Below are 16,077 nucleotides of genomic sequence, written 5' to 3' on the forward strand. Positions count from 1 at the left end.
TTTCAATATGGTAATGTTTGAAAGTCCCTAAATGGCAGGAAAATAATTATCAGTCATGATATACATCTGTTGTATAAAAGTTCACTTAATATGCTAAAGAATTCTTGTATTCTTTCACTCAATAACACATAACAGGAGTCACACAATTATCAGAAAACAACTTAGCTCTTGCTATAACATCTACATTAACAAAAACTTGTAATTTAGTTGCCTAGTCACCTAAAATCACAAATTTGCTGCCAAACATCACAAATATGTAAGGTCTATTTGGTAATCTTGCCTACTAAAAATTTCTCTCCCATCCAATCATCTATATATTTTTTTAAAAAATTTTTTGAGAGGCAGACACACACACAGACAGAAAAAGAGGGAAAGAACTCCCAGCCACTAGTTCACTTCCCAAATGTCTGTAAGGGACAGAGTTTGGCCAAAGACCAGGCAGAGGTCAAGGCCAGAAGCCAGGAACTCAATCCAGATCTCCCACATGTCTGGCAAGAATCCAACTACTTGAGCCATCACCACTGTTTCCCACAGTCTGCATTAGCAGGAAGCTGAAAACAGGAGCCAGAGCCAAGGATCAAATCCAGGTGCTCAAATGTGGGACATGATGTACTAACCAATGATTTAACAACTAGGCCAAAAAATTACCTGTAATAAATTTTTTAAAGATTTATTTATCTGAAAGGCAGAGTTACAGAACAAGAGAGAGGGGAAGAGAGAGAGATCTTCCTTCTGCTGGTTCACTCCACAAATGGCCCCAATGGCCAGAGCACAGCCAATCCAAAGCCAGGAGCTTCTTCCAGTTCTCCCACACCAATGCAGGGGCCCAAGGACTTGTACCATCTTCCACTGCTTTCCCAGGCGCATTAGCAGGGAGCCAAATCAGAAGTGGAGCAGCCAGGCCTTAAACCAGCACCCATACAGGATGCCAACACTGCAGAAAGCAGTTTTACCTGCTACATCACAGTGCTAGCCCCACACTTTACAATTTTTTAAATGAAAATATTTATGAAAGGTATTGCTTGTTTACCAGTTTATTTTACTCTCTAGATATGTATAATTAAGAACATTTACTTTTTTTTTTATTTGACAGGCAGAGTTAGGCAGTGAGAGAGACAGACAGAAAGGTCTTCCCTCTGTTGGTTCACCCCCCAAATGCTTGCTACAGCCCATGTGCTGCACCAATCCAAAGCCAGGAGCCAGGTGCCTCCTCCTGGTCTCCCATGCGGGTGCAGGGCACAAGTACCGGGGCCATCCTCCACTGCCTTCCCAGGCCACAGCAGAGAGCTGGCCTGGAAGAGGAGCAACCAGGACTAGAACTGGCGCCCACATGGGAGGCCAGGGCCGCAGGCGGAGGATTAATCAAGTGAGCCATGGTGCTGGCCCCAGAACATTTACTTTTATGAACATTCTCCTCAAGAAACCCTCTGAAGAACCATAAAGATGAAAAAGTATAAAAGTATAATTCATAATGTTACTATTTGTTTATATGACAAAAAATGATTTCATCTCCTCACCTTGCCTCCAACCTCCTACCCCTGAAATCAAAATTAGTAATATACAGGCAGCATCAAATAATGCCAGAGCTTTGAATTTTAAGCTTTCAGGGTTTTAAAAATATTTTTCCTTTTTTCAAATGTCCTTTGAAGAAAGAAAACAAAACTAGTGAACAGTCTACCCTTCACATTAGTATGAAACTACTGACAATGGTTTCTTGGCTATTCGAGAAATGTCCATCTGTCCATATACTATCCTACCCATCAAAAAGATTAAATATACTTTCTATACTTCCTTTCAAAAGCCAATTCCTTTGTGATTTGTTCTTTGATTCATTTTACATTTCTGCAACAATACTGCAATAGGTTATTTCTACAAATACTCATATATGTGTAATAAACTCCTAGAAGTTCATGGATAAAAAGAACCTTTGCATTTTTATCACTGACAGTTGCTAACAAATACTATTTTGCTGTCCACATACACAAAAATTTTTCAGTGTATACTCCCCATTAATAATACCTCAAACTGACTCACTTCTCATTTTTCTATAATAAACTTTCTATCCTTATGTTTTTGTGTTCTCTATCTGTAATGTCTCCCCACCACACGCAACACAGCATGCTGCCATCACCGAAAATCCAAATCCTGACAGATTCAGGTCTTTAAAGATTTACTTCAAGTACCACCCTACCACTACCCACCCCCTTAAATGTCCTTTCTTCTATGAATTTTCTCCTACTAAGATGGTCTTGAAAGTATCAATATAAGTCACTGATTTACATTCTTTACTAGGTCTGCTTGAGGCCTGAGATCATGACCTGAAGTTAACAAACATCAGTGAGGGCTTTAAAAACAAATATCAACAACAGAAATCAACCAGACTTTAAAATGGGCACAAAAAATAATTTGCATAATAAACTGTACCACCAAATATGGTGATAATAAATAATGAGAAAATCATTTTAAATGTATTTTTATTTATTTCTAATTTTAAAAAACACTTTATTCCAGAATAGTTTTAAATTTACAAAACAAACACTGTAGAGTAGTAATACAGAGAAGAAACCATTTATTAGATGTATTTAAATACATAGTACCTACAAAAATATCTTGGAAATAAAAAATTAAAGGTGCTCAATAAGCAATTCCTATTTTGAATTTTTTCTTTGGTGATTCTTTACATATTACAATATGCATCTTTAATTTATAATCTACTCAGGTTAATTCTGGTACAATCTAACAATTTTACCCAGTATTGCTCCATTTCTTCCCCTCCTCCTTCATGTAATATTATCATATATTACAGTTACTTATGTTTTATAAATCCAACAATATGGTGCTAAATTATTACTTAAGTGATCATACTTTTTAATCAAGAAAATATACCTTTTGGTTTTTTTTCTTCTATTTTTTTTTAACTTTTATTTAATGAATATAAATTTCCAAAGTACAGCTTATGGAGTACAGTGGCTCCCCCCCACCATAACTTCTCTCCCACCCACAACCCTCCCTTTCCCACTCCTTCTCCCCTTCCATTTACATCAAGATTCATTTTCAATTCTCTTTATATACAGAAGATCAGTTTAGTATACAATAAGAAAAGATTTCAACAGTTTGCACCCACATAGAAACACCAAGTGAAAAAATACTGTTTGAGTACTCGTTATAGCATTAAATCTCAATGTACCGCACATTAAGGACAGAGATCCTACATGAAGAGTAAGTGCACAGTGACTCCTGTTGTTGACTTTATAAGTTGACACTCCTGTTTATGGCATCAGTAATCTCCCTATGCTCCAGTCATGAGTTTCCAAGGCTATGGAAGCCTTTTGAGTTCACCGACTCTTATCTTGAAAATATACCTTTTGTATTTACTACAGTTATTTCCAGTGCTCTTCATCAGTTTCCGTGGATTCAAGTTACCTTGTCTATTGCCTTTAGTGCTAACCATACAGTCAACTTCTCAGTCTTTGTTTATATGACTTCACTATTTCACATTTATTTTTGAAAAACATCTTCAGTGGACATAGAATTCTTAGTTGACAGTTCTTTCTTTCAGCACTTGGAATATATTACTCCACAATCAATAAAATTAGAGAAGGTAAAGTAAATGTAACAACAGACACTACAGAAATAAAAACAATCATCAGAAATTACTACAAAGAGTTGTATGCCAACAAACTGGGAATCTATCAGAAATGGATAGATTCCTGGACACAAGCAACCTACCTAAATTGAACCATGAAGACACAGAAAACCTAAACAGACCCATAACCAAGACAGAAATTGAATCAGTATTAAAGGCCCTCCCAGCAAAGAAAAGGCTGGGTCTGGATGGATTCACTGCTGAATTTTACCGGACATTTAAAGAAGAACTAGCTCCAATTCTCTCAAGCTATTCAAAACAACCGAAAGGGAGGGAATCCTCCCAAGTTTGTTCTACAAAGCCAGAAACACCTTAATTCCTAAACCTGAAAAAGATGCAGCAGAAAATGAGAATTACAGACCAATTTCCTTGATGAACACAGATGCAAAAATCCTCAATAAAATTCTCGCCAATAGAATGCAACAACACATCAGAAAGATCATCCACCCAGACCAAGTGGGATTTATCCCTGGTATGCAGGGATGGTTCAACATTTGCTAATCAAACAATGTGATACACCACATTAACAAACTGCAAAAGAAAAACCATATGATTATCTCAATAGATGCCGAGAAAGCATTTGATAAAATACAACACCCTTTCATGATGAAAACTCTAAGCAAATTGGGTATAGAAGGAACATTCCTCAACACAATCAAGGCAATTGATGACAAACCCATGGCCAACATCACATTAAATGGGGAAAGTCTGGAAGCATTCCCACTGAAATCCAGTACCAGACATGGATGCCCACTCTCACCACTGCTCTTCAATATAGTACTGGTACTGGAAGTTTTAGCCAGAGAAATTAGGCAAGAAAAAGAAATCAATGGGATACAAATTGGGAAGGAAGAAGTCAAACTACCTCTCTTTGCAGATGATACTCTTTCTTTAGTTTATCCAAAGAACTAAGAGACAACTGGAACTCATAGAAGAGTTTGGCAAAGTAGCAGGATATAAAATCAATACACAAAAATTAACAGCCTTTGTATACACAGAAAATGCCATGGCTGAGAAAGAACATCTAAGATTAATCCCATTCACAATAGCTATAAAAAAAATCAAATACCTTGGAATAAACTTAACCAAGGATGTTAAAGATCTCTATGATGAGAATTACAAAACTTTAAAAGAAAAAAATAGAAGAAGATACAAAAAAGATGGAAAAATCTTCCATGTTCATGGATTGGAAGATTCAGTATCATCACAATATCCATTCTTCCAAAAACAATTTACAGATACAATGCTATGCCAATCAAAATACCAAAGACATTCTTCTCAGATCTGGAAAAAATGATGCTGAAATTCATATGGAGGCACAGGAGACCTCGAATAGCTAAAGCAATCTTGTACAACAAAAACAGAGCTGGAGGCATCAAAATACCAGATTTCAACACATACTACAGAGAAGTTATAATCAAAGCAGCCTAGTACCTAGTACTGGTACAAAAACAGATGGATAGATGAATGGAACAGAATGGAAGCACCAGAAATCAATCCAAACATTTACAACCAACTTATATTTGATCAAGGAGCTAAAACCAATTTCTGGAGCAAGGACAGTCATTTCAACAAATGGTGCTGGGAAAACTAGATTTCCACCTGCAGAGTATGAAGCAAGACCCCTACCTTACACTTTACACAAAAATCCACTCAACATGGATTAAAAATCTAAATATAAAACTTGACACCATCAAATTATTAGAGAACATTGGAGAAACCCTGCAAGATATTGGCACAGGCAAAGACTTCTTGGAAAAGACCCCAGAGGCACAGGCAGCCAAAGCCAAAATTAACAACTGGGATTACATCAAATTGAGAAGTTTCTGTACTTCAAAAGAAACACTCAGGAAAGTGAAAAGAAAACCATAAGAATGGGAGTAAATATTTGCAAATTATGCAACTGATAAAGGATTAATAACCAGAATCTACAAAGATCAAGAAACTCCACAACAACAAAACAAACAACCCATTTAAGAGATGGGCCAAGGACCTCAACAGACATTTTTCAAAAGAAGAAATCCAAATGGCTAACAGACACATGAAAAAATGTTCAGGATCACTAGCCATCAGGGAATTGCAAATCAAAACCACAATGAAGTTTCACCTCAACCTGTTAGAATGCCTTTCATACAGAAATCAACAAATAATAGATGCTGGCGAGGATGTGGGGAAAAAGTCACATTAATCCACTGTTGGTGGGAATGCAAATTGGTAAAGCCACTATGGAAGACAGTTTGGAGATACCTCAGAAAACTGAATATAGACCTACCAAATGACCAAGCCATCCCATTCCTCAGAATTTACCTGAGGGAAAGTAAATTGGCAAATAAAAGAGCTATCTGCACTTCAATGTTTACTGCAGCTCAATTCACAATAGCTAAGATAGGGAATCAACCTAAATGCCTGTCAATGGAAGACTGGATAAAGAAATTATGGGATATGTACTCCAGAGAATACTACACAGTGGTTAAAAAAAATAAAAAAAGAAATCCAGTCATTTGCAGCAAAATGGAGGAATCTGGAAAACATCATGCTGAGTGAAATAAGCCAGTCCCAAAGTGACAAATAGTATATGTTCTCTCTGATCTGTAACAACTGAGCACCTAAAAGGAAACCTGTATTAGTGAAACTGACACTATGAGAAGCAATGACTTGATCAGCCCTTGTCCTGACTGTCAAGGAACACTTTACTATTTTATTCTTTTTAGTATTTTCTTTTTATCCTTAATACCATTGGTAGAACTCTTTACTTAGCACAGAATTATTCGTAGGTATTTAAATCCGATTGAAAATTGTTCCCTGTTAAAAATAAGAGAAGGAGGAGATGTACAGTTTGGCACACGTTCCCTTGGACTTAACCCTAAGGGTAAAGCTAAAAACTTGCCATGGGATTCCAAATCCAATTAAGTTGGTAGGTACCAATGCCATCTTGCTAAAGTGATCCATAACTGATCATAAGTCCATAACTGATCATAAAGATAGGATTAAGTGTCAAAGGGATCACATAAATAAGACCAAGTGTCTGCTAATAATAATTGGTAGAATTAAAAAGGAGAGAACAATCCGACATGGGAAGCAGGACACACAGCAGACTCATTAAATGACAAATGCCCTAAACAGCACTCTGGCCTCAGAATTAGCCCTTAAGGCATTCAGATATGGCTTAAAAGCTCATGAGAGTATTTCAGGCATGGAAAGCCAAGACACTGTAGCAAAAAATGACCTATGTGAAAGATCTCTGTGAGTGAGATTCTAGTGGAAAGAAGGGACCATCAAAGAAGGAGGTACCTTTCTTTGAAGGGAGGAGAGAACTTCCACTTTGATTATGGCTTTGTCTAAATAATGTCGGAGTTTGTGGACTCAAGAGGCTTCACAGCCTTGGCAGCTCATGATAAGAGCCTAGGGTGATTACTGATGTCACAAATACGAGTTTCAATTGTTAAATCAACCACAGAAGTCACTGTGCACTTGATCCCCATGTAGGACCTCTGTCCTTAATGTGTTGTACTATGAGAATTAATGGTAAAACTAGTCTTCAAACTGTACTTTATACTTTGTATGCCTGTGTGGGTGCAAACTGTTGAAATCTTTACTTAGAGTTGATCTTCTGTATACAAAGATAATTAAAAATGAATCTTAATGAAGAATGGGATGGGAGAGGGAGTAGGAGGTGGGATGGTTTGGGGGTGGGAGGGTGGGTATGGGGGGAAGAACCACTATAATCCCAAAGTTGTACTTATGAAATTTTTATTTATTAAATAAAAGCTTTCTGTAAAAAAGAAATTGTGGTACATATACAGAGAGGAATACTATTCAGCCACTAAAAAGATCAAGTCCTCTCACCTGTCACAATATAGATGAACCTGGAGAACACTATGTTGTGAAATAAGGAGATGACAGCAAGGAAGGAGAGATAAGAACACAACAGTACCATGCATTCTAAGTTCAAAATAGTTCTTGTGGAGGGTTGCCCCAGGTATTTGATGGAGTCTCCCAAGCTAATGGTGGTATCAGCCTCCACAGCTCCATGCAAAGATGCAAATCATCTACCTGGGAAAACCTCTCACACCACAGAAAAACCTAACAGAGAAAATAATTGTAGTTGAAGTACGCTTCTTACACTGTAGTCCATACTATAATGGACTGCCTCTGGCTGTGCTGCCCAGTGTCACCTTGCAAGCATATGGCAACAGTCACCCTAAGAAAAGACTGTGACTACAAATGTACTTCCTGATTACACATTACAGATTTCCATATTACAGCAACAGTAAGCCCCTACCTGACGTGCTTGCCTGCTGCTTTCTTGCACTGTAATCAATAAGCCCAGCTCTGCTTTCTAAGCACCCTGATGAATTCTTTTACTTTCAAACATCACAGTTACGTCTGAGCTCTCTTGGATCGCCACTGCGTATATGTAGTTTTCATGTCATCCAAGGATATGAAGAGTCTACCTCAACCTTTCTATGGCTCTCATACAGGATCTCTCTGTTAAGCTTCTGAATAAGCCACCACTTGCCTGGAGCCGGGACTGCAACCTTGGCCTACCGAAGATTCATGTTTTCCCTACCCGTTCTCCATCCAATTGCTATTTTTAGTTGGCAAAGCTACAGATTTTTGCCTCAAACAAGAATCATATCTACCCATAAGGCAACAGAGCTGGTAGCTCCTGTGGCCAGACTACACTGGAAAGCTACAGTTTCCACCAACACAGATTACAAAGGAAAGGAGAGGTAATAAGAACAGCAACAAGAAAAGATGCCACAAATGGTTATTTTAAAATAATGTGTCTGGATTTATTAACTTTTTTTCAGGAAGAAATGGCCAACCATTTTGTACCATCACTACCAGAGGCCCTGTAAATAAACGGTAACCACAAAGACAAACACTTTTAAAAGCCATACTAATTATTCAACTACATTTTAAAAGACATCTTCTGGACTGTGTTTTAGCTTACTGCTGCTGTTCCTTAGTGGGACCAATAAAGTGTAATTGAAGCTTTCTAAGGCCCAAAGACAAGGCTGGACAGAGACAAAAAAATGGAGACAAATTTTGTCCTCAGTTAAATTCAGCTATGTTTTCCTGTATTTTTCCCACTCTGAATACAGCCTCCCCAAGCATCTATAGTTCTCATGCTTTCTGTATTAGTTTGTATCACTACTGTAACAAAGTCCCATAAAATGGGTGACTTAAACACACAACAAATTTAGGGCCAGTGCTGTGCTGCAGCAGGTAAAGCTGCTGCCTGCAGTGCCAGCATCCATCCTAGGAGCCAGTTAAGAGTCCTGGATGTTCCTCTTCAGATCCAGCTCTCTGCTATGGCCTGAGAAAGCAGTGGAAGTTGACCCAAGTCCCTGGGCCCCAGTGCTGGCATGGAGACCCAGAAGAAGCTCCTGGCTTTGGACTGGCCCTTCTCTGGCCATTGTGGCCATTTGGGGCGTGGACCAGCAGATGGAAGACTTCTCTCTCTCTCTCTCTGCCTCTCTGTAACTCCACCTTTCAAATAAAATAAATAAACCTTTAAATAAATAAAGAGAGAAAGAGAGAGAGAGAGACGAATTTATCAACCTAAAGTTCTGTAGGTCAGAGATCTGATATGGGTGTCACTAGGCCTAAATCAACAAAGCTCTAGGAGAGAATTCATGCCATGCCTGTGTAGTTTGTTTCATTATAAATGTTTATCTACTTGAAAGTCATAGTGACACACAGAGAAGAGACAGAAACAGAGAGGTCCCCTATCTACTGATTCACTCTCCAAATGCCCACAATAGTCAAACCAGGAACCCAGAACTCCATCTGGGTCTCCTGCATGGGTTGCAGGGGCCCAAGCACTGAAGTCATTTTCTGCTGCCACCCAGGAACATTAGCAAGAAGCTGGGCGGGAATTGACGTACTAGTACTTGAACTAACACTCCAATATGCAGCCTAGGCATCCCTGCACAGCTTAACTTGCTGTATCACAACTGATCCACTCTCTTTAGTAATTTTTAGATACTGCTCTCAATCATTGGCTGGCAGCTCTCTTCCAACTTCAAAACAACATAAAGCTGAATTTTCCTATCATATCACTCTTGCTGTGTACTCGCCTTTCTTCTGTATTTTTTTAAATATTTATTTTATTCATTTGAAATACAAAATTACAGAGAGAAAGAGAAAGGTCTTCCATCTGCTGGCTCACTCCACAAATGGATGCAATGGCTGGAGCTGAGTGGATCCAAAGCCAGGAGCCGGAACTTCTTCTGGGTCTCCCACAAGGGTGCAGGGGCCAAAGGACTTGGGCTATCTTCCACTGCTTTCCCAGGTGCACTAGCAGGGAGCTGGATAAGAAGTGGAGCAGCCAGGACTTGAACCAGTGCCCACATGGGATGCTAGCACTGCAGGCCAGGGCTTTAACCGCTGCACCACAGCACCGGTGCCCTCTTTCTCCAACTTTAAAAACTATATAATATATATATTCAAGATGCAGAGAAAGAGAGGGAAAGAGATACAGAGATAGAAAGTGAGAGCTTCTGTCCACTGGTTCACTCTTCAAATGCCTGCAATGCAAAGGCTATGCCAGGCTGGAATACAGACCCAGGAACTCAATCTGAGCTTCTCACGTGGGTGACAAGGAATCAATTACTTGAACTTATCACTTGATGCCTCCTGGCTTCTACTAAGGCATGAAGCTGTGATTGGGTACTAGAGCCAGGAACCAAACTTAGGCACTCTGATATGGGATGTGGGCATCATAACCAGCATCATAACTGCTAGGTCAGATGCCTGCTCTTGTCTCTTTGACTTAAGAACTGTTTGGATTATACTGAGTCAACCCAGATAATCCTAGATAAATCTCCCTATCGTAAGGTCAGTTGATTAACAACCTTAATTTTGTCTGTTGCCTGCATTCCTTCTTGCGATTTAATCTATATTCAGAGGATCTGGGATTTAGGATGTGGACATCTCTTAGGGTTAGCGAGTAATCATCCTGCCTCTCACACAATCCTATTAAAATCTCACTCAGAAGTGGTCTCATGAATTTACATGTAGGCATAAATGTCTATTAAGACTAAAGTCTATGTCAATTTATATAATTTTAAGAAATATCGATCAAATAAATCCCTAATGAAAGCTTTTAGAAACAGCCATTAGGTTTTGAAAGGATGGGTGTATAGGGAGATAGATATTCTACTAAGTCATATCATGACAATAAAGTGATCATATCTTTTAAAGACCACTTTTATAAAACACCCTTTAAAAAGTTAAGCTGGCAAGTACTTCATTTAAAAAAACTAAAAAGATAGATGCATATCAATACATGTGAACTAACAACATTGCGCATTTGACATAAATTCCAAAATCTGTTTCTGAAAGTTTGATTTGAAAATATGTTAATGATATTTTAACTTATCTCATTCTGACAGGGTCAACTTATACTAATTATACAGAGATAAATCTGAATTTATAAATGAAACTATTATATAATGGTTTTCAAATTTTCACTGTTGTTGCTTTAGTATTATATTAAGTTTAATTTTGTGTTTGGTTCTGGTGCCAGCATCCCATGTTGGCGCCAGTTGAAGTCTTGACTGCTCTGCTTATGATCCAGCTCCCTGCTAATGTACTTGGAAAAACAATGGAGGACAGCCCAAGTGCGTGGGCCCTGGCATCCACGTGGAAGACCCAGATGCAGCTGCTGGCTTTGGATCAGCCCAGCTCCAGCCAATGCAGTCATTTGGGGAGAAAGCTAGCAGATAGAAGATCTCAATCTCCCTCCCCCTTCCCCTCCCCCTCTCCCTTCCTTTCTCTCTAACTCTGCCTTTCAAATGAATAAACAAATACTTTTAACAAAACCTTATTTTTAAAACTTATTTGAAAGGAAGAGAGGCATAGAGACAGAGAGATCTTCCATCTGCTGCTGGTTCACTCCCCAAATGCCTGCAATGATGGGGCTGGGCCAGGCTGAGGCCAGGAGCCAGGAACTTAATCCAAGTCTTAATCCAAGAGGGTGGCAAGGACCAATGTACTTGAGTTATCATATGCTGCCTCCAAGGGTAACATCAGCAGGAAGCAGGAAACTGTATTGGAAATCCAGACATTCCAATATGGGATGTGGGCATGCCCGGCAGCATCCTATCTGCTGTGCCAAACATCTGTCACCCCAAGTTTAGTTGTACGGTCTGAGCCACTGAGATTGGGGGCTGCTTGCTGCTGCAGTCTGATCTAGCACATCTAGTAATCCAGTAATATAGTACACTGCTCTTTGAAAAGAAAGAAATTTGCAGTAGAGGCAGCCCTGGTCTCTTGGTCTCATTTGATCTGCCTTTATTTCCTTTCAAATACACTCAAACCCTCTTAATTTTCATTCAGCCCTGTGCAAAACTTAATATAGATTCTATCTGGGGAAACAGCATCCACAAATTCTTGTGGTCATGCATTTTCAACTTTATATCTCAGTTTATACTGTCTTTACTTTTTTTAAAAAAGCTGAATAAACTTGTGATTATAAAGTAAGTTGAGATTATGTCATCATAAAAATTAAAAGAAAAATAAGAAAGGAAGGAAGAGGGTTGGTGGGAAGTATTATGTTCTTAAAACTATACAAGGGGCCGGCGCTGTGGTGTGACGGTGAGGCCACCACCTGCAGTGCTGGCATCCCAAATGGGCACCGGTTCGAGTCCCAGCTGCTCCAATTCCGATCCAGCTATCTGCTGTGGTCTAGGAAACCAGTGGAGGATGTCCCAAGTCCTTGGGCCCCTGCACCCGTGTGGGAGACCCAGAAGAGGCTCCTGGCTCCTGGCTTTGGATCGGCGCAGCTTCGGCTGTTGCGGCCAATTTGGGAGTGGACTAGTGGATGGAGGACCTCTCTCTTTGCCTCTCCTCTCTGTGTAACTCTGCCTATCAAACAAATAAGTAAATCTTAAAACAAACAAACAAACAAAAAAAACTGTATACATGAGGAGTCAGCACTGTAGCACAGCGGGTAAAGCTGCCACCTGTAGCGCTGGCATTCCACATGGGTATCAGTTTGAGCCTTGGCTCCTGCACACAAATGGGAGACCTGGAAGAAGCTCCAAGCTCTTGGCTTTGGATAGGCCCAGCTCCGGCCATTTGCAGTCATTTTAGGAGTGAACCAGTGGAGGGAAGACCCCCCCACACACACCCCTCTCTGTCTGCCTCTGCCTCCCTGTAACTCTGCCTTTCAAGTAAATAAATAAATAAATCTTTTTTTTCTTTTTTAGGAAAAAAACCTATATATGTGAAATACATGAAATTTGTTCCCATTAAATAAGTAAAATGGGTATTCATTAAAAAAGAAAATACTTACTGGTAAAAACCTCTATGTATGCTATTTTTCAGCAGCTAAGAAACATAGGTAATTTGTATCCTTGGCAATTTTATGAAATTTATTACAATTATAATTTAAATATTCTATGAACAAGTATGAAATCCTCTTTCCACCTCTAATTCTCTCCTGCCTCACTTAACTTTGTACCTACCATCACCTAGTTTACTTTCAATTGTCTTTTAGAGTTCAGATATCAACTCACCTTCAAAGATCTTACTGACCTGCTCTGTCTGAATTAGGGGAACTCCCTATGAGTATGTATCAAACACCGTGCCCTTTTGGAGTGTTTATTACACAGTGTTGCTACTGTCTGTTCCCAAATCTGTACCCCTACTAATCACAGAGTTGACTGAGGCTAGGGCCATATTTTATCTTTGGTATCCCAGTGCCTGGTTTGCAGTAAAGACTTTAAAAATAATGTTTGTTGAATGAAAAATAATCTATATACTTTCAATAAGCTTAATTTTCAAACAATTCTCAAAAGCCTGGTTGTTGGCTGTCTAATCTTTAAGAAAGATTAAATGAGGAAAGAACCAGAAGTTTTCACAATAGGACTAACTGACATGAGGCAGATTCTGCTTCTCTGAAAACACACAGAAGTACCTGATCAAATATGAAAATGTTTTTAAAATACAGAGCTGAATTTGAAAGAATGAACAGGAGACTTCTAAGTGACAGAAACATAGAGGAAACTGAAAGAACTCTAAAGAATCCCCAGGAATTAGCAGCTCTACATGCAGACTCCAACAGGTAGGGATTAGGAGCTAGGGTTTTACAGGATCAGTCTTTTGGCAGCTAAAATATTCTTAGTATGACTCCCTCACAGGGATGTCTGTAAAACTATGCTGTGATGGACTGAGTAGACTGAGAATAACAGAAGTCTGTTTATTTCTGAAAATACCATATATTTTAGCCTAGTTGTCATAAGGTCGATTATACAACTCTGAGATTGATGAGGTGTACCAGTTCAGGGGAGGGGTCTTTGCCAGATGTGCATACGAGGCTATGTTCAAGAATGTTGCACAGGATGGGCTTTTGGCCTCACTTAGTTAAGACGTCAATTAGGAAGCCAGCACTGTGGCACAGCGAGTTAAGCCTCCACCTGCAGCACCAGCATCCCATATGGGCACCAGTTTGAGTCCCAGCTGCTCCTCTTCCAATCCAGCTCCCTGCTAATGGCCTGCAAAAGCACTGGAAGATGGCCCAAGTGCTTGGGCCCCTGCACACACCCTGGAGACTTTGATGAAGCTCCTGGCTCCTCACTCCAGCCTGGCCCAGTCCCAGCTGTTGTGGCCATTTGGAGAGTGAACCAGTGGATGGACAACCTCTGTCTCTCCCTCTCTCTCTCTGAAACTCTGCCTCAAATAAAATAAATCTTAAAGAAAAAAGAAAAAGTATGTCACTTAGCATGCACACAGCCCATATCAGGGTGCCTGGGTTCAAGTCCTGGCTCTGCTTCCAACAATAGATTCCTGCAAATGCATACCCTGGGAGGCAGCAGCTGATGGCTCAAGTACCTGGATCTCTACTTCCTACATGGGAGACATGGATTGAATTCCTAGCTACTAGCTTTGGCCTGGCCCAGCCTCAAGCTGTTTGCAGGGACTTGGGGAATGAACCATCAGATGAGATATGTCCATCTCTCTATCATTAAAATAAATTTTAAAAATAAATTAAAAAAGAGTGTCTCAACCTCACAATAAATAAGGCCAGGCCTGGAAACTATACTTCCAGAAGCACATTATCACACATATCTACAACTATGGTCCTGCTTATAAGACACTGGGACTAGGAAGCTGCATAACTTTTGGATGTTACCAGTCTATTATATAACTTAAACATCCTAACTTCCTTTAGATTTACTCAAGTATTATCTATGTGCAATTTCCTATCAATCCAAGTCATGCAAAGACTGTAACATTTTGAACCACCTATAAGGAATATAGATATACATGAGGCTAGGAACTGGAACTGTAGCCCTACTTAAAGCCTGGACTTTGGCAGGGACTGTCTCAATAAAATGACAACTGCAGGGCCAGACAACTTCAACAGCAAATTCTACCAAACAATTAAAAAAGGTAACATCAGTTTTACATAACCTCTTTCAGAAAATAGCAAACAAAAGACATCATGACTCACATTATGGGGTCAGCCTTACTCTTACACTAAAACCGAAGTATGAGAAAACAGAACAATAGATCAGTATTACTCACTCACAAACACAGACAAAAAAGCCCTCAACAAAATAGCTCACGAAGTTCAGCAATATATACATATATACACAATCACAAACTGCAACGAAAAAGTGTGGTTTATCCTGAGAATGCAAAGCTGGTTAGATATATAAAAATCAATCACTATAATCATACTAAAATCTAAAGAAAAAAATTATCATATCAATATAAACAGAAAAAGCATTTGATAAAATGCAACATCCTTTCATGATAAAAACTCTCTGCAAAGAATAGACAATATCTCGACCTGATGAAGGGTATCTACAAAAAAACTTAAAGCTAACATCATATTTAATGGTAAAAGACTAAATGCTTTCCCCTGAGATCAGGAACAAGACAGAGTCATCTATACTCACTACTCCTATTAAACATTTTATCAGAAACACTGGCCAGTGTTAAAAAAATAAGAGACATAGAGAAGAAAAGGAAGAATTAAAACTATTCACATACAACACAACTGTTTACATAGAGAAACACATAAAAACTATAAAATTCCTTTTAGAACTAACAAATAAGTTTTGCAAGGTCAAAGAACATAAAGTCAAGACACACAAGTCAGATTCCTACACATTAGCAACCAACCGGAAATAAATTTTTAAAAAAATAACACCATTATAATAGCTACTTTAAAGGAATCAATGATTAAGTATAAATCTAACAAAACATTTATAGGATCTGAATGCTAAAAAACATAAGACACTGATGAATGAAATCAAAGAAGATTTAAATAACTGAGAGATCTAGCATGTTCATAAAAAGAACAATCACCATGGTAGAGATGTCAGTTCTCCACAAACTGATTGACAGATTTAAGGCAAGTCCAAATGAAATTCCAGCAAGATTTTTTAAATATCTATAAACCAATTCTA

At 38.9% G+C, this 16,077-nt stretch overlaps 1 protein-coding gene across 4 annotated transcripts in view; it reads right to left on the reverse strand.

Annotated features, from left to right (window-relative positions):
- Positions 1-16,077, reverse strand: part of RAB3GAP1 (RAB3 GTPase activating protein catalytic subunit 1) — a 117,029-nt gene that overhangs the window by 64,588 nt on the left and 36,364 nt on the right. The gene's annotated exons all lie outside the window — the stretch shown is intronic.

This window comes from Oryctolagus cuniculus, chromosome 3 (assembly GCF_964237555.1).
Source record: "Oryctolagus cuniculus chromosome 3, mOryCun1.1, whole genome shotgun sequence".
Taxonomy (NCBI): domain Eukaryota; kingdom Metazoa; phylum Chordata; class Mammalia; order Lagomorpha; family Leporidae; genus Oryctolagus; species Oryctolagus cuniculus.